At 52.1% G+C, this 19951-nt stretch overlaps 1 long non-coding RNA gene across 1 annotated transcript; it reads right to left on the reverse strand.

The window, feature by feature from the left end:
- Positions 1 to 135: 135 nt before the first annotated feature.
- On the reverse strand, positions 136 to 15590 carry LOC309612245. Its single transcript, XR_014235071.1, has 3 exons — positions 15274 to 15590; positions 13189 to 13274; positions 136 to 8694 (listed from the first exon to the last, which is right to left on the reverse strand). It is a non-coding gene; the product is annotated as an uncharacterized lncRNA (long non-coding RNA).
- Positions 15591 to 19951: the final 4361 nt, after the last annotated feature.

The following is a 19951-nucleotide window of genomic DNA, read 5'->3' on the forward strand; positions in this document are numbered from 1 at the left end:
GGCGACTTCTCCTGGGGGGCGGGGGTGGGGGTAGGTCGACGAGGGAAGGGAAAGGCTCTGGGGTTGCCCGAGACCCTCACTCCCCCTGCACCGCAGCCCCATCCGCTCGGGTCACTTGCTGGAGCAGAGAGAAGGCCTAAGCGCCAGTCAAACTGAGGCTCTGAAAAGGAGTGGGCTTTCCCACGGTCACGCAGCGAGTTAAAGAGGCCGAGCAGCGTGGAAGCTTTGGGTTTAGACGCAGCATCTGGGAGAATCTCAAGTCACCTCACCCCAGGTTGCCCGCTACGTTCCTGTGGGGAATTCAGCCCCAGGCACATAGGGGGTACCAGTCAAATGGAAGCTTTGGTTATTATTATTATTAATAACAGAAGCAGAATAGCTTCTAGAGGCAGATTTCCTGGGTTCAAATGCCAGCTCTGCCACTTACAAACTGAGTGTTGTTGGGCAAGTCACTGAACCTCTCTGTGCCTCCCTTTCCTCGTCTGTAGAATGGAAGTAACAATTGTACCTTCTTCCCGAGGTGTTGTGAAGATTAATTGAGCATATGTGTGCACAGCGTTCAGAGCTGCCTGGCACAAAGTGAGAGCTTTGCAGGTGCCCACTGTTATTGGCAGGGGACAGAGGTCGACTGCCCAGACCCTCGGTCCTCAGTGCCATCCCACTGGAGATTCTGGGGGGGAAAAAAAGGGCAAACTAGTGGGCCCTCACCGGAGCCCACCTCCTGGAGGCTGCCCTGAGGACCAGCACACGGTCCTTCCCTCCTCGCAGGTCCTTCCTCTGTGGTAGTAAGTTCCTCCTTGGTGGTGGTTGCTTTAAGCAGTTTGAGAGAAGATAGACCCTTGACCCTGGCCTTGGGCTCTGACCTCTGCAGCCACTGGAATCTTTGTCTTTCTGATTTCAGTCATTCACTCCCATCCCCAGACCCACCAAACCCGGTGGGGTTTTTCTTGTGAAAATACAGGGTTCATCAGAGTGCCTTCTCTCCTCTAGGGGAGAATGCCCTGGGGGTGGGAGGGGGCAGATGACATGGTGACCTGTGCCATACAGTGTCCTGTGAGGTAGGATGGGGGTCCAGGCAGAAGGTTCAGGGGCAAGAGCGTAGATTGTACTTGGCTTTTCAACTATCAAGCTCCATGACCCTGAGCAAGACAGTTCATCCCACTGGGGTTCTGTATCTGTCCTTGAGGATGATATTTCTGTCCAGCCAACCTCTCAAGGTAGTTGGGGAAGTAAAAAGAGATCACAGATGTAAAAGGACTTTGACATAAGACTTCAAACATCCCTTCACACGTCCACATTCACACAGGGACACACGCAGAGGCATGCAGTTTTCTGACTATGGTAAATGCAAAACCTCATTTTTTCCACCGGGATGGGTCCCGGCATCATAAAATGTGTGCTTCCTGAGGCACCTCCTTCCCTGGGCACCCAGCATCTTCCCATACCTTATCTCTCTCCTGAAGACCCAGGGTAAGCCCCAGAGAGAAGTCCCCATTCTCCTTCTGTTTCCCCCACCAGCCTGGGACCCTCTGAAGAGAATAGTATTCTCACTCTTTGATGACTGGCCCCAGTCTCCCCTCCTCCTGTAAGCCTTGGCTGGTCAGCACAGCCCCCTGTCACTCTTGCTGGCCTCTGCATGTGGTCACTCACAAGAATTGCTGCAACTCGTCCTCCACTGAGGTCCTGCCTGAACCCCTGGGTTTGTGAGCTCCTGAAAAGCCACTGTTTCCTCCCTGTCTTCCAGGAAACTTTTGCTGAAGGCTTCATGCCCTTTACATTCTCCAGATCCCAAGCAGAAGCTGACACCCCAGCCTACCCACTCCTCATGCACCCAGCCAATCGGTGGCAGAGTTGGGGGGAAAGCCAAGACCACCTCTCCAGAGCTGCTGAGGTCCTCTCTGAGCCTCAGTTTCCCCCTCTGTAAAATGGAGATCGTAATATTGTCTCATAGGGCTGGCATGAGGATTAAGTGAGGCTGCAAGTACAGCACTGAGCCTGGTACGTAAGTGGAATGACGGTGGCTTTACGCATCCTGGGTTAGCACACCTGCCCAGGCTCCTTGCATCCCAGCTTTTCCCCCCAGGCTCGGGGTGCACTTGCAGGCTGGGGTGTCCATGGCTAGTTAGGGCGTGCAGAAGTCTCATGGCAGGACTGAAAATTGTCCCTAAAGAGGCCAGGCGGTGCTCCAGGAAAATCACGTGTCTTGGTTGAATAGCGAAGTCTCCACTCATGCTGATCCTGAGCCTGTCACCAACTCTTCCAAAACGGAGGAGAAGGTCACTGAGATCCCAAGGGGTGGGAGGAAGAGAAGGGAGTGGATAGGAGTGGTCATCTGCGCTGGGTGGAGGTAGAACGGGACTCAGACCCAGCCGGTCTCCCAGGACATGCTCCTTCCCCCTCGCCATGCTGCCTCTCCCGCTGGTCAAATCGAGGGGCCCAGGGGTTGGCATCAGGCTAGCCTAGTGCTTTGCCACTCACCAGCTGTGTGGCCTCGAGCAGCCCCTTCACCTCTCTGAGCCGCAGTTTTTTATCTGGGCGTTATCTCCTTAGTCATAAGATGGAATGCCATGTACCGGAACAGGAGGGCCCAAGTGATGTGAAGGGTCCCTGTTATTGTGATTCTCAGCCCACCAGGTGGCAGACCTTCGAAGTCCAGGCTAACTGCCCAAGGTCCCCCAGCCTAAGGGCAAACCGGCCACCCAGGGCTCCCTTCCCTCAGCCTCCCGGAGAAGTGGAGGGAGACCAGCCTGCCAGCACCCCCTGGTGGTATGACACTGTCCGGACTGTACACAACATAGCCGTTTCCCCACAAGGATTTAGAGCCAGGAGTGGTAGCCCTGCAATGACAGCAATTTGGATTTTGTGAATTCATAGAATTTCCAGGATAAAAAGGCTCTCCAGGCTCCAGGTGGTCTCACCCCCTGTTTGGAATGGGACAACACGGACATCCAAAGAAAACCTATGCCCTACATTAAAAACATCCCCCACTGAATCAAGTGTTTGAGGTTACTCTGGGCTAGCATGACCGTGCCACTGGGAGGTTCCACATCTCCTGTATGACTGGTCCAGGGAATAGGAATGAAACTAGAAAGGGAAGTGAAGGCAAGAGCTTAGGGCTTAGACCACTGGGAACAGATGTTAGAAAGCCAGGCAGCAAAACTCACCACCACACAGGGAGTGACTACAGGCTCTATTTCACTAAATCCTTATAACAACCCAGGGAAGTAAACCCATTCTACAGATAAGGAAACTGAGGCTCCTAGACCAAAAAACAAAACAAAACAAAAACTTGCCAATGGAAAGGAAATAACAGAAGTGGGATTTGAACCCAGGCCAACGGACCCAAAAACTTAAGCTTTGAACCATTGTGTTTTGCTGCCTCCCGAGACCTCAGTGAGTAGCATCTGGGGAGGTGAGCCACTGGGCCACCTACAGGGCTGGCCTCTCTGGAAGCCTGGCTGTCCCTGCATGTGCCACCAGCCTGGGCGAGCTTCTTGCTGTCCTCTTCTCAAGGGAAGCCACTGTCCTCCCTTGGACCAGCTCAATGACCCTCCAGCTCCTTCCAGGTCAGGGTCAGATGGCAGGGGCACTGCCTCTGGACATTTGATGTTCTCGGGCATATGGATCCCAGGTCTTATCCAGGTACTGGTGCCCTCCTAGCATTGCTGGTTGGAACCCGCCCAGCAATTCCTTAGTGCATATGCACCACCCGTGGGTGAGGACAGGACAGCTCTGCAGGGTGACATCCCAAGATTGCCATCTTCTTGGCCAAATGGGATGGAACCTTGGATACTTGCTACATGGAACACTACATTGCTGAATCCGGAGTCCCTATTTCCGGCTGTCTAGATTGTTCCAAAGTGGGCGTGTCATCCATTCGAGAAAGGGAGGAAGAACAGAAATTAGACTGCCAGAAGGCAACAGAACGCATGTGATCAGTGCCTTCCAGAGTTGTGCTCATAGCCACCCTGGATAGGACCACCCAAGGCAGTGAGCAGAAAGTAGAATATAGTCAGCCTGGTGGCCTCCAAGGGTCCTCCCTACCTTTCAGTCGCAGTGTCTGCTCTGCCACCATTAACCAGCAGGACCCTGGATCCAGAGGACAGAAATGAGACATCCAGGCGGAAAGCTGTTCCAGACTCACTCTTCAGTCTTCCTCCTACCTCTCTCTATCCAAGTGACCATCCCCGCTGTGGAAAATTCAGAGAGTCTCTGGGGCTGGGAAAGGGGCTGGATAAGGGCACGGCAGGAGGGAGCGAGGAAGGCCTTCAGCAGCCTCTCTCTGGGGCTCGCTCTCTGGGATGGGCTAGGGTGCACCTTCTCAGCCCTGAGCACATGCTCTGTGGTTAATGGAGCAGTTTCCCCCGCAACAGGCAGAGCCCGTGGGGTGCACTTAGTCCTGGCTCCTGTGGTCAGGGAGGAAACGGGAGGATTGGCTCAGGAGAGTAGGGGTTCAACAAGCACCAGGAGGAGCCTGGCACAACAGGCTGGCAGGTGCCAGGTTCCCACACAGTTGGCCAGATGTCCTTTGAAACCTAGGACAAATCATGTCATTCCTCTGCTCAAAACCTCTCTGTGACTTCCTATTTTTCTCAGATGTGTTAGGAGCTGCCAGCAATCCTCTCCCCCTGCAAGCTTGGAGACAGGGGTCTGTTCCTCCACCCCGGGAACCCGGACTGCCGTGGCTAACGGAGACCCAAGGGAGTGGAAGTGACACCGTGCTTTTAAGGGCACTGGCTGTTTCAGCTTCCTGCCAGTGGGAGCCCTGAGTCACCGTGTGAGCAGTCCAGGTTACTCTGCTGGAGAGAGAGGCCTCGTGGGGAGCACCGTGGTGCCTGACCTGTGAGTGAGGAAGGCACCTGGACACCTGGCCCAGGGGAGCCTTCAGACGCCTCCAGCCCCAACCTCTATCTGGCTACAGTCACATGGGAAAACCTAAGCGAGAACTGCCCAGCTGAGCCCGGTCAACCCCCAGAACCATGGGAATGAATCCTGAATTGTTGTGTTAAGCCACTACATTTTGGGGTGGTTTGTTATGCAAGCAATAGAGAACTGGAACATTCGAGCAGGAGCCAAGGTTGGCATCTGGTCCTCCCTTTCCTCACTGACTTCATTCCCTCAGTCCTCCCCCACCACCCGCCCCATCCCTCTGCTCCCACCGCACTGGGCTTCTTGCTACTCCTTGAACTTACCCAGCAAGCTCCCTCCCGCCTCAGGGCCTTTGCACTGGCTGTTCTTCTGGCCTGGAATGCCAGGTAGCCCAGGTAGACTCGTGGCTTACTCCCTCACCCCCCTCTGGTGTTTCTATGTCACCTTCTCAGTGAGGTTGTCCCTGGGCACCCCATATATCCTCTTCTTCAATATCTCTACCTCTTCCCTGCTTTAATTTTTCAAGTACTTACCATTATCTGACATATTATGTCTGTAGGTGTATAACTGGGTTTTTTGTTTATTTGTCTCCCCCACTAGAATGTCAGCTCCATGAGGGCAGGGATTTTTACCTGCCTTGTTCACTGCTATATCCCAGGATCTAGAACAATCCTGGTATACAGTAGGCACTCAGTAAATATTTACTGAATGAACGAAGGCTCACTGCTCAGTTTGGACCAGGTCTTACTCAGCTAGTCAACCAGCTGCTTTAACAGAAGAAACCAGTGGATCCAGAGTTGATCGTGTCCCGGGGACAGCTGCTCTGACCACCGGGAACTGGTGGTTGGTCGAATTCACTTTCTTTTCTCTGGTTTCATGTCTCCTGGCCTGATAAACAAAGTGGGGGACAATGGGTGCAAATCAACAGTCATTCATTCACTTGACAAACCTTGGGCCGAGCCAGGCCTCACGATGGGACTGGGTCAGAGAGATGAGGTGTGTGCCATCAGGAGCTCAAGTGATTCCCATCTCCAACTTGGTCCACTTGTGACAATTCAACACACATTTGTAGACACCTACTGAGGCTATCTACACCTACAGCACAAAGACAGCTACTGAGGGATAGAGCAGTGAACAGAGCAAAAACCCCTGCCTCACGGAGCTAACATCTGGTGAGAGGGCACGAGGTATCCACCTCAAGGCATTCCAGGTCCAGGAGAGAAATAATACAAATCTGTTAAGAGCCGTAAACACAGCACGAAGTGATACACTCTGTAGGGAAAGCTGTGGGAATTCCGAGCGCGGCAGAACTGCTCTGGGAGACTTCCCGAAAGAAGAAGCATTTGAACCAGGCTGGAAGGTCAATGAGATCTGGCCAGGCAGACCACTTCCCTGACAAATGCCCATGGCTCACTCCCTTACCTCCACCCAGCCTCCTGTTATGTCACCTCCTCGTTAAGGCCTCCCCTCACTACCCACTTACAACTGGAACGACCACCAGCCCTTTTCTCCTTGTCACACACTTATGCATCACGTTTATGGGCTGCGTTGCCACCCAAAGGAGATAGAAAGTGGCGCCTGCTCCCTTATGAAGCCTAGAGAAGGTTCGTCCCAGTGGCTGGTAAGATGGCAGAGGAGAGAGGGGATGGTCACGTGGCACCGCCCTGACTGTCGGGGATTCGCTAAGAAGTGAGGGGATATCTGAGCCTCAAGGCTCAAGACTTCCTCAAGAAAGCAACACAGCAAGCCAGGCTGTGCCGAGCGAGCACACCCCCAAGAGGACACGAGGGCTGCCCGAAGCAGCTGAGTCTCCAGGCTCTCTGCTTCCTCTGACCAGCATCTGACCTGGCCCTGCCCTCTCTGGTCCTCTTCCCTCCCCCTGACACCTCGCTGTCCCCCAGATTCCTTCATTCCCATGGCCTCTGATGGGGAAAGTCCAGAGTCTTCTGTGGCTTCTCCTCTGCTCCTCCTCTGTGCTCTATGGGCTCTGTTTCAGCAAAACGACATTATCCATCATAACTCCATGTTGTTAATGTGAATTTTATCACCTTTGTAGTTTTGTTTATTAATTTATTAACTTATTTCCATTTATAGTTACGTAAGAATTAAAAGCATAAAGCATAAGTGTATAATTATGTCTTAGGGCTCTGTGACAGTGTGTCACCTTTCGAGACAGGAGCACACATTACCCAGGTTCAAGAAATTCTGGGCAGGACATTATCAGAGTTGTCCTGCAGCTTTGACTTTCTGGTCTGGGAATCGGAAGATACATTCTCTTCCCAGGACCAGCTATGTACCCTTCCCTTGGGCACCTGCTTCCCCTGTCCCCTGCCCCCTGCAAGCCTCACTTTCTTTTCTTTTCTTTTCTTTTTTGGCCACGCCACATGGCATGTGGGATCCTAGTTCCTGACCAGGGATCGAAACTGCGCCCCCTGCACTGGATGCGTGGAGTCTTAACCACTGGACCACCAGGGAAGTCCCAAGCCTCAGTTTCTTCATCTATAAAATGGGAAGAGTGAGAAGGCGATGGCACCTACCTACCCCCAGATCTTCCCATCCCCAGCATCTTAGCATTTGTCTTAAGCCTCTTCAAAACCCAGAGCACAATGGGGGAAAATGAAACAGTCACTCGCTAGAGAGAAAACTCTCCTGCAGGTCTAACCCCTATTGCAGGCAAGAGAAGCTCTGTCACGAAGCCATCAATCCCACTGGAACACCGAAGCTGGATCAGCCAGGGGGCGGGCGGGGAGCGAGCCAGAGGCCCATTAGTGCTTTCCTCATCAGGACCTAGTTGTCAACAGCCTAACAAGACCTGGCTTAAGCCAGTGATCTCCCGGGAGCTGTTACCAATCCTCATAGGCGTGCTCTGTGGCTAGATGTGAAACCAGTGTGTGATACGTTCTTCTTCTTCTTCTTCTTTTTTTTTTAGGAAAACAACATTAAATTCCCCAAGGAGCACATTCCTTCATTGTGAAGTATTCCCTACCCATCTCCCCCATTCCCTCAGAAAAGAAAGGAAACAAAAAAGGCTTGGCTACTTCTTCTGTACAGGCTCCTTAAAAACTATTTTTACAGCTCTCTAGAAAAGTCCCCTCTGATGGCGGCAGCCGGAACACATGAGGGGGCAGGACGGAGCTGACGCAATGCACATTTATTAGCAATGTGGAAAATTAAAAAGGTACTGGCTCTTCCACGGCCCAGCTCAAGGGCAGCCCCGCAGACCTGGGAAGCCCCAGTGACAGCTGTTGATCTGATGGTCTCCAGGCTGAGTCCTCAGACGCCTAATCAGTTGCAATCCTAGATTGGCACAGCTGGAGGGAGGCTTGGAGACCATCTAGTGCCCGGAGGACAAATACTTTTTTTTCTCTCTCTTTTTTTTTTTTGAATTTTATTTTCTTTTTATACAGCAGGTTCTTATTAGTTATCTATTTTATACATATTAGTATATATATGTCAATCCCAATCTCCCAAAGGACAAATGCTTTTTATATCACGCATGCCAAATCTAATTGATTGGTAGGGGCTGCTTGAAACCCCGTGCTGAAAAGGATTCTGAGGCTGGATCTGGGTCCCATGGGAATGAGTGCTGTAATTGATTAGCAATGTCTGCCATGGATGAAAGAGGAAGAGGGCAGTATTCATGCCATGCGTTGGCCACTTCTGGTCTAGTCCAGCCTTCCCATTTTATTGATGGGGGAGACTGAGTCCCAAAGCCCATTGTTTGTAGGGTCTTCCCCAGCCTTCTTGGGGGCTGGCTGTTGTTGGTAAGTGGCAGGGAGCCTAAATATCTCTGAGGTCCAAAGATGTCAGATCCAAAGACTGTCTCTGAAAAACCAAAACAATGATTGTGTTTGGTTAATACAGTCAATTGCCTGTTCCCTGGAAATAACTGGTAAAATCAGTCATCTCACGGGATTAAGTCAGTTCAACCAATGAAGATGACCTGGCAGCCCCAGGTGACCCCCACGCCAGTGTTTACCTAACACTAGTGGTTACATGGGCAAAAAGAATCAATGGGTGAGACTCACCAACTATTTGGCCTCAGGACAATAAAATCCCCAAATGGCCAATGGAGTCGCTCTAATCAAATGGACAACTATCCGTCTGGTCTCTACCCGACGAGCTTGGGTCTAACTATCCTGTCCATTACTCCACTCCCTCGCCCCCATCTTCTTCTCCTCCCTGCCAAGCCTGGCTTATTTCCTTCTCCTCTCCCGAGTCTGGGAGAGACCCTGCAATAGACTCTGCTTTCTCTGACCAAGAATCCTTCTGAGGTGGGTCAGACACCCGCCCTCCCACCAAATACCTGTATATCAGCTCTGCGTCTTAGATTCTCTCCCCCCGTCTATGACAGCTCGGGGAACATACAGACCATTCCTCAGGGGACAGACTCGCTTGACATCACTGAGAAGTACTGGTACCACTGGGTCCCCCGACTCCAGCTCTTGGGTCATGCTCGTTGCCCTGGATAAAACCATTCTGTCTGGTCCACCTGGGTTTCATGCACTACTCAGAGTAGCAGATAACTTCTGAAGACCCCTGAAGGGGACATTTGGGGTGGGAAAGAACTTGGCATGTGACGGGGGTATGCTGAGGAGTGCGGGAGGGGACACGGGTCGTTGATAAGGTGAGCCAGGCTGTTGGAAAGACCTGGCTTGCTAGGAACCCTGGCAGGACTGCCAGCCGTCACCTCCCGGGAATGGTGAGGCAAAGCAAGTTCCTCTCGGATCTCCCAGCGCTTGTCACACTGCCCTCTGGGAAGTCTACCTTGGCATCTTAGATCCCCAACTCAAACTGAACAGTTCTTTTTCCAGGGACAAAAAAATAAAGAAACAAAAACAGGCCCTTACTCAGACAACTTGGCTAGGTGGGAAAAGACCCTCAGCGGTGGGGAGAAGCCATGCTTTCATGTGGGACAGCTCTGAGCTGAACCCGGCTGACCACGTACAAGCTGGGGGCTTGGCCAAGTTCCCTAATCGCTCTGGGCCTCAGTTTCCTCCTTTGCAATGTCGGATAGAAAGATCCATGACCCTCATGGGTTGTTGGGAGGATAAGCGATCGTCATTGTAAAGGGCTCGGCACAGGCTTGGCCCGTGGTAGCTACTAACAGTCTCCTGAACACCTCTCCTTTCCTTTCAACGCAACACATACGGTCCCTGACTTTCAATGGTTCAACTTAAGATTTTTCGATTTTATGACGGTGCGAAAGTGGCACACATTCAGTAGAAACTGTTTTTGGAATTTTGAATTTTGTTCTTTTCCTGTACATGCGGTACATACTCTCTTGAGATGCTGGGCAGCGGCAGCCGCAGCTCCCAGCCAGCCCCGTGATCACACCAACGCACAACCATTCTGTACCCAGACAACTTCTGTTTTTCACTTTCAGTCCAGTATTCCACACATTACATAAGATAGTCAATACTCTTATTATAAAATAGGTTTGGTGTTTGCCAAAATAGGTTTGTGTAGGCTAATGAAGTGTTCTCAGCACGTTTAAGGTAGGCTAAGCTAGGCTGTGATGTTTAGTAGGTTGGCTGTATTAAATGCATTTTCGACTTAACAGCACTTTCAACTTCTGATGGGTTTATTAGGACGTAACCCCATTGTAAGCAGAGGAAGAGCTGTACTTCGTGCTTCAGGGCTGAGACCCTACCACACCTCCTCCAGGAAGCCTACCCTGAACACCCTCAGCCATTCATGCAGCCTGCTCGGGGGAACTTCCAGGCTGGCCTGACTGTGTCCTGTACTGGGAGCCTTGTTTCTCCAAAAGCCTATGGGTCACCGGGGGCCAGGGTGGTCTGCACCTCCCCTTGCTCCCGAGAGCCCGCAGCTTTAGGCAGAGAACACAATGGGTGCTGGATAAAGTAGCTACACAGATCCTGGCATCCTCTTCCCACCCCCACCCACCTAATCTCGCTGGTTCCCCTGACTTTCCAAACCCCTGTCTAGTTTCTTCCTAATGCTTCTGTCTCCACGTCTCCAGGGTTCTGTTTGCATGAGGGAAAGAAGTCTACACACACACACAGAGCTCAGAAAGCATTCAGTTGCTCCCGGGCAGGCTGCCAGCGATTGAGTGACCTGCAGCTTCCCCCCCAAATCACATTCCACTGGCACGGATCTTGCCCCGCCTGACGCCAGCCTCCGAACTCGCCCCCAGAGCAAACATTTCCAGTTGGCAGCCCGGCCTTGTTTTTCTGAGGCCCTGATTCAGGCTCCCTTGTAGAAAACAGAAAACAAAATGCAAGGGACCAAAAAGGAATTCAAATCAAATGTGAACGGAGGGGGGGGTGAGGTGGGGAGGCATTTGCTCCAAGGCACAGGGAAAAATAGGAGCTTGGGGATGTGCAAAGATTTTCTAAGAAGCAAATACACATGCTCACAAGCCCTCCTTCCCTGCTGGCTTGGAGGCTGGGATCAATTCATTCAGGCCACTGCCTCCTGCTAAAAGACTTACTCTGTTCTCATTCACAGCTGCGCGGGGAGGACAGGGGGTGGGGGGCGGGAGGCTGCGGATCTGAAAGGAGAGGGTGGTCTGTGTTACAGGACTGGTGTTTGTTCTAAAGGGGAAATTAAAGGAAGAAAAATAAACACGGCCAGCCGGATTTTCACGCCAGCGCGTGTGGCGTCAGGGCGAGGAGGGGTGCGTGTGTGCATGTGCTGGCGTGTTTGCCTTCTCCAAATAAGAGCCGCTCAGTGGAAAGATGTCATAACCCAGGCTCGGGTGCTGGGGGACAGGCCAGCCAGGGAGGGCTGAGGCTGGCGCCCAAGTTTACCCATGGGGTCAGGCAAAGGCCAGGTGTCAGGACAGGGGCGCTCAGCCAGGACCCATTAGCCAGGGCTGGGCGTGTGGGGACCAGACTTGGAAGGTCAGCCCCAAACTGGGCGCTCGGTCCCTGGGGAGGAGGTGGGCTGAGGAGCGTTACTAGGGAAGGATGGACTCGGGCCTGGAATCCGGGTGCTCATCTCAGTGGGAGAGGGCCACGAAGCAGGGAGGGAGGGATGGGAGAGGCCCAAGGGACAGGAAGGGGCTAGGTGGGGTGGTAGGGTAGGAAAGGGGATGGCGAGGAGGCTTAGCGGACTCCAGAGTGAGCGTAGACTGGCCACAGTCTGGCTCAGGCACACAGCCGGTCAGCAGGGCTGCAAACAACCCCCTGCCCAGGGACAAGGGTCCCGTGAGGGCACCACGGAGGAAAGAGGAATCCCGGGCCTGAGGGCACCTCAGGGCCTGGGCTGGGATATAGGGCCCCGGGTCCGGCAGAGCCCGAGAAGCGTTGTCAAGAGTGAGGGGCCCTGAGTGAGCGGGCTGTCACATGGGAAGCTGTGAGAGGGGGTGAGGGCTGGCAGCTCAGAGCTCACACTGGGACCCATGTGGCTGTGTCCCTTCTCCATAGTGCCAGCTTTCCCACACAGGGAAGGGCCTGGCATCTTAAAGGCTTCACCTGGCAGTAACGAAGAGGTCCCAGGGTGAGGGGACCGGTGAAGTTTGCAGAGGCTGTAAGTGCTCAGCTGTGACAGTCCAGTGCTGCCAGAGCAGGAAGTCACACAGCCAGTAGGAGAGATTCAGGAACTGTGGTCCAGTGTCCCCCAGAAAATGTAGCAGGACAACCATGTTTGAATCACCTGGGGTGTATAATAAAATGTGCATCTCTGGCATTCTCTCCACCTGCTGGACCAGACCTCATCTGATTGGGCTACCGAGGAGCTGCACTTTGGAAGGCCAGCCCAGGGGGTTCTCCTGCCCTCCACGATGGTTCCAAGATCTTTCCCCTCCAGCCCTTCTTCTCTGGCTGTACCCCTACCTGTTCAGACTCCAGGAACCATAGGACTCACCACTTTTCCTCTATCACGATCTGTGAGGAAAGTAGTTAACAAACCTTTCCCAAGGTTACTCTGACTCCGATTCAGGACATTTCTAACCTCAAAGAAATGAGTCTCTAATGGTGGAAATTCAGGCCTGGAAAAAGCCAGAGGCAGGTTTGGGGAGTACATGGGAAGCCTTCCAACTAACCCTTAACTTCACTATATCATTGGGATGCCCCACAGGTAGCTTTTTGAAAACTTTTTTCCCTTTATTTATCACTTCTCGGAATAGTGAGTTAGTTTTCTCTAAGCAGTCTCCAAATGTCTTTTTATTATTATCATATTTTAATTCATGGACTTTAAAAAATATTTGACGTGTTTCAATTCATTGCAGGGTTTTTGTTTGTTCAGTTTTGTATTTGATGCTCAAATGATCCCATTTTATCCAGGAGGAGCTCCTTCAGTCTGGCATCTGAGTCCTTTTGACACGACCGCAGTGGTGTTTGACAACTTTCTTACCTTCTAATAAAAGATGCTCTGGGTTTATCTTATATAATTGTTGCTCTGGACCTGGAAACAGCCAGTTCTCCAAGAAGCCTTGGTTCCTTTCAGTGAGAAAAGATGCTTAGAGACCACAATTTGGTCACTATATGTGCTCAATCAAAAACAGCTTATTTTCTTTCAATCTCTCAATCTTCTCCAAGTAGGACTTGAGGCTGGGCCCAAGGGCATCTGAAGGATACCACACCCTGCCCCATTAAGTATGTCTTTCCTCCTTGGAGGTAAGCTCTCTACCCACCTGAGGCAGCTTCCCCCTCCCCTTATCTTCTCCTCAAAGATTAACCTTGGTCCCCCAGGCTGGCCCATCAGCCCCAAAGCCCTCCTCACCATCTTTCCTGGATGTATACTATAATGTGAGGAGCACAGATACGAAAATCAGACCTCAAGGGAGTTGCCATAGTTTCTATGCCATAGTTTCTTCATCTGCAAAGTGAGGTCAAAAAGTATTTTAAATGAGATAATTCAGGCAAAGTTCTTAGCACAGTGCTTGGCAAATAATAAGAACTAGAAAACTTCACAGATATGGCATTCCCTGCCAGGGGAGCCTACGAAGTCTTCATGTGCAAATAAAGTTTCTCCGAAGCCACCTCTGACATTCCCGAGGCAGGAGGGCCTGTAGATCCCCATCTTGCTATAAAACAGAGACACAAAGATGGTTTGTACTGGTTTTAGGCTTTCTTTCTTTGGCTGCACCTCGCTGCTTGTAGGATTTTAGTTCCCTGACCAGGGATCGAACCCGGGCCCTCGGCAATGAGAGTGTGGAGTCCTAACCACTGGACCGCCAGGGAGTTCCCAACTTTTTGCTTTTGAGGAAGGGAGTCCCCAAGTGCGAGAGGTGCATTCAAAGGAAATTAGAAGTCCCAGGAGGGAGGTCTTAATTTGCAAGAAACAAACAAATGTATGTGTGGAAGATGATGGGCATTGCAAGGCACGTGTGGGACAAAAAGGGCGACGGGGATGTTGTGTGCATACAATCCCCAGTATGGCAGGGCCTCGTGAAATCTGGACCTGTGGGATCTGAGGCTGCTCTAGGGACCAGCTCCCCTCTCTGTGGACATCAATAAGGCTGGTCACAGATACTCAAGTTTTTCCTCTTTCCATGCATACAGTAGCCTCACACGACTCTTCCACCTTTAAAATTAAGCACAGCCATGAGATTTGCTTTAGCCAATGAATTGTAAGCAGAAGGGGCATGTGTCACCTCTGGACAGAAGCCTTAAGACCTGACATGTAATTGGCTGAATTTCCTTCCCCCACCTCTGCAATCGTGGAAACCCGGGTCAAAGTGGAGCCTCTGTTGGCCTGAGTTCTCACACAACCACAGTGCGCAGAGCCTTCCCTGCTCACCGGTGATGGACAAGTCGTGTATGGTCAGGAATAAACTCTTGTTGGGTTAAGCCACTGAGATTTGGGGGATGTTTGTTCCCACGGCAGAATCTAGCCTATCCTGACTAACTGTTCTCCATCTCTTTCTCCATAGCTCGCTCCCTCTCTCAAGGAGTCGGTTACTCTTTCCGTGGACTCTAGGATAGTTCTTCTCTCCTTGTAGTCTCACCTGCTCCTCATTTCTGCTCCCTGAATAACTTCTGCTATCTTAACATTCTCCCATGGCCCCGTCTCTGCTCCGTGGCCCTGCCTGGAACCGCTTCCTTCTTCAGGATATCTCAGTTCAGAGAGACAAAGAAAGACTCTGATTGCCCCAGCTCGCCTCTTCATGCCAGGCAACACATGGGTTGTTGCCCAGTGTCTAGACTGGCTCTGTGGGCTAGATACCAATTCCTGGTCCAAATAACTGTGGAGGAAGGAGACAAGTGGGGTAGGCGGTACCACGTGATACAAATCATAGCACCTACCTGAGGATTCGGGTGGGACATGGCTATCTGGAAGTGACTAGAAGTAGGCAGGCACCAGATGGGGGGCAGGGGAGGGAGGAGAAAGGAGGAGTATTTGCTTCTAAGCATTAAATCATGTTAACCCTCCATCTACAAGATATTCAACATCTGGCTGAAACAAGAACATTCGACGGAACATCTGGATACTTACTCTGCACAGTGTGAAACAGCTGGATCCTTGGCAGCATCTGTGTGAGTAACCGATGTGGGGTCTCCTCTGTGTGTTTAACATCACATTTGGGCTTTCCTTTGCCTGTAACAGAAAACCAGACTCAAACTGGTTTAAATGTTTTAAAGGGAAACTCTTAGCTCAGTGGGCTGAAAAGTTCTGAGAGGAGGCTGGCTTTAGGTAGGTGTTAATCTAGCAGCTGAACAATATTACCAAGGACCCAGTTTCTTGTATCCTGCTAACAGCTTTATCCCCAAACTGACTACCCTCAGAGGTCCCAAAAAAGCTACCAGAAGTCCCATGGTTACATTTACCTTGTTCAGTCACAAGAGTGGAATCATATCTGACCCAGCATCCCTAGCAAAAGGCTTGACATCTACTCTGATTGGACAGGAGGGGGGTCACATGCTACAACCGATCCTGTCACTGTGACCTAAGGGTACTGGAATGTGCTGACAGGCTTAGTCACATGCTCCACCCTTGGACCCTGAGAAGGAACCAGCTTCTTCAGAGCCCCAAGGACACCCAAGTACAAGCTGGAGAATGTTGGGAAGGGGAAAGGGGCATGGAGGTTTACATACTGCTAGACACAAGGTTGGGACTAAGGTGAGGCCAGTGAGGAAGCCAGGGCACAAAGTCTAAGGAGGCACTCATTTTCAGGGTTGGGTTCCTCACTTGCTTTGCCCTAGTCCCAGCTCTGGCTGCACGAAGAATTACCCCAAAACTTGGTGGCTTCAAACAATAAACATTTATTATCTCATGGTTTCTGTGAGAAAGTCAGGAGTTTGAGAGTGGCTTAGCTGGAGGGTTCTGGTTTGGGGTTTCTCAAACCCCAAAGTTTGAGAAGATGTTGGCCGGGACTGCAGTCATCTGAAGACTCGACTGGGACTGGAAGATCCACTTCCAGCATGGCTCCCTCACATGGCTGTTGGTAGAAGGTCTCAGTTCCTCCCCACATGGACTTCTTTGTAGGGCTGCTGGAGTGCTCTCATGGCCTGGTGGCTGGCCTCCCCAGGACAAGTGATCCAAGAGAGAACAAAGCAAAACCTCCACTGCCTTTTATATCTAGTCTCGCAATTCACACACCATCACTTTTGCAATTTTCTGTTCATTAGAAATGAGTCACCAGGTCCAGCCCCCGCTCAAGGGGAGGGGGATATGCTGCCACTTTTTGAAGGAAAGATTGTCAAAGAATTTGTAGACATATTTAAAGACACCATGTGAGGCAGAAAGATGACTGGGTCACTAAAGATACCCTGAATTATTGCTTCCTTACTTCTCATTATCTAAGGCCGAGATGACACGTGCTTTATCTCCTGTGCCAACTTTGATTGACAATGACTGTCAGAGAAAGAGAGCTATAAGTGATAAGTAATGTCTGCCCTAAGCCTAACCAAGAGCCATGGCTCCTTACAACATGGTGCCCTATTTCTTTGATAACAGAACTTGTCTGTTGAGAATCCAGATGCAGTGTACTCAGAGAAGGTGGGCCCCAGATGATGAATCATGATTGGCCTAAACCAACCATCCCATGAGAAGGGGTAATCCCATTCCCCCTTGCCAGTATTTGATTGGGGGATAGAGATGTAACCCAGTCTGGCCAAAAGAAGGGGAATTCTGATGGAGAGGTTCTGGGCAATGTTATCCTTTCAGATAAAATGACACTGGTGAGGAAAATACTTCCTTTGAAAGCAATTTTAGGAGGACATCATGCTTGGAAGTCCAGCTGCCATCTTACAACCAAACAGAAAAGCTATGAGAATTTCTGGGAAATGGAATCAGAGCCCAGACATCACAGAGCTATTGAATTAACCGATCCTGGAACTGCCCTCCTCTGGACTTCTTGTTTTGGGAGATAATAACTACTCTTATTGAACATTTTGGCTGGGTTTACTGTTACTTGTGATCCAGAGCAACCTAGTAGATAATGTGAGATGGTCCCATGTTTTATGTACCTTCACGTACCTTGAGGAAAACTGGACAAGTTCCTTCCTTACATCCTGAAAGAGTTTGACTCAGTATGACTTATCACATCCTTCCTCACGACTGCCAGGTACACCCTAGAGCCTCTTCTTGGCTAAGTGGGAAAGCAAAACCCTGCACTTCATTTTCTTTCCTTTTATTAGATGCAGACCTTCCCCAGAGACCTCACTGAAGTAGCCACAGCCCACTTCAGGTCTGGGCCCCAAAAGCATGTTAATCAGTCTTTGAGAAGGGGAAGGGCTCCTAGCCCCCAGGGAACTTGCCTATGACAAACCTCTAGACCTGGTCACCCTGGGGTGGAGCCAGGTGTGCTGGGAGGTCAGGTTTAGCCACGAGTACAAGCTGTTCCAAAGGGTTTTACCCTCCTTCCCTTCCTGTCCCCGCCCCTCCTCCTTCCAAGAGCTTCCCTTCCTCTTTATTTTCCTGCCCCTATATCCAGTTTCCTCCTTTCTCATTCCTTCTACTCTGGATACATGCATGCTCAGAACGAAGACTACGATTCCCGGCTTCTCTTTCAGCTAGATGTAGCTCTGGTGACTACATTCTGGCCAGTGAGCTGTCAGGGGAAGCGATGTGTGCAATGCCCAGTTGGGTCCCTAAAGCGAGGGGCGTGCCCTTCCCCCACCCCTTCCTCCACGCTGCAGCTTGGAATTGTTAGGAACGGTGGAAAAAGAACGCAAGCCTTGGTTTTCACTCTAGCCCTGGACTACCTACCTACAGCTGTATGTAAGAAAAACTGCCATCTCGTTTAAGCTTCTGTTACCTGTAGCCCTTCCTCGCCCCTCTCTCTCCTCTCTCACATCTTTCTCTTCCTTCTCCCTTTCCCTCCTGATCTTCAGATCCCCTCACCTTCCCTTCCTCTCTTCTCTCCGACCCACTGGCCCCTTCCAAACAGCAGGCGGCAGGAGCAGGTGGCCAAGGGCCCAGATGGCTCTCTTGTTCCCCAGTCCCTGCGAACCCGGTCCTGTCCTGAGGGTCCTGACCATCTGGGGGTTTGTTCCAATCCCGAGGTGTCTCCCACTGTGTCCGGCTCTGTGCTCAGCCTGGCCTGCTCCCGGGGGAGGGCAGAGCCAACCAGGGCACCAACCCCAGGCAGCCCATCCTGTGGCCCAATGCCCAGTGCCCAGTTCCAGTCTCATGATTCTGCGGTGACCGCTGTGATGCGTAGGACTGGACGCTTGCCTGGGCTGTAGACCATCTGGCTGTGCCCTCTGGCTTCCCCAGAAGGGAAGGCTCCTGATGTTGGGGAAGCCAAAGCCAGCCTGAGCTGGGGGCTGATCACTTCTAACTCTCTTCTTCTTCAGCCCCAGGTCCGAGCTCCGCACAAGTGGGTGATGGTGGCAGAAGAAGAGGGGGTAACAAAGGTGCTCTCTCCCCAAGGGCACCCCCAAACCACCATGACCTCCGCCTCCCAGCCCTGCCTTCTGAGCGCCAGTGCCAGCCTCCTGTCCCCGCTCAGCCCTCGCAGGCAACAGATGGTGCCTTGAAGACAAGCCCTGGGTCCGGGCCGGGCGCGGATGTCAGCTGTGGCAGGGCTCCCCTTTCACCCTCCGGCAGGCGGCTGGGGCAGCCCCCGCTCTTCACCTGGCTCAGCCCGGCTTAGCAGAGCTAGCAGGGCTGAGGCCAAAGAAGCCACATGCAGAGTGTTAGTGGCCCTTTGGGAGTGGAGGCCTGGCCTGCGGGAGGAGAGGTGGCCGAGGCCCCAGGTGGGTAGGAGAGCAGCCAAAACGAGCCTCGCCCACGGCCGGGGATGTGAGTGCGGGGCCTCCGCTGGGCTCAAGTCACAGGAAGCGGAGGAAGGGCATCCGTTTGCCTCTGGGCTGCTCCTGGCGATGGTCTGGACACCCAGAAGGCCCCTCCCTGTGCCACCCCTTGGTTCCAGATCCCCACCCGCCAAGCCAAGCTCCTTGATCTGAGCCAGCCCTGGACAAGGGGCAAGGTTGGCAGTGACTTCACCTGGCCACTCCCAGATCGGTTACCGTCAGCGCAATGTCCTGACAGTGTGATGTCATGTCAGAATTCTCGAAACACTTTCCATCTGGAGTCAACACCATCCTTGCAGCTGCTCTGAGGGCCGCACCCCACTGCCAGCCACGGGATGGGATCAAGTGTCCTGGTGGAAGCCAAGATTGGGGCAGGCTTAGGAAGAACAAAGTCAAGGCGGGAGCTGCTGAGGGAACAGGGAAGCCCTTGTGGGGGCTCAAGTACAGAAGCTCTGAGCCCACAGGGGAGCAGGGAGAGGCCCATAGAGGTCACAGCTGGGCCCAGAGCCCTGAGGCAGGGGCTCAAGGGGGAAATCAGGGACCAAAGAAAGTTCAGTGAACATAAATGGAGCCTCTTTCTCTGTCTCTGTCTCTCTGTCTCTCACAGACACACATGCACCTTCACACCCATACCATCCTCTCTGTGCTTCACACGCCCAAGCCTCTGAGCTTTGTTCACGTTGCTCTCTTGCCAAGAGTGCCCTCCCTCCACCTGGCGAATTTCTTTCATCCTTCAGAGGGCAGCTCAAACGTCACCTCCTCAGTGACACATCTCCCCACACTGACCCCCTCTGCCCCTCACCCACTGGCAGGTTCGCGAGCCCCCCTCTGAGCTCCTCAGGCACACTGAGCTCACCCGGCAGGGCTGGCAGACGGGTTCACAGCCTACCTGCCCACTTCCTCCTCTGACGAGG

The sequence above is a fragment of the Balaenoptera borealis genome, assembly GCF_965194805.1.
Source record: "Balaenoptera borealis genome assembly, chromosome: 15".
NCBI lineage: Eukaryota > Metazoa > Chordata > Mammalia > Artiodactyla > Balaenopteridae > Balaenoptera > Balaenoptera borealis.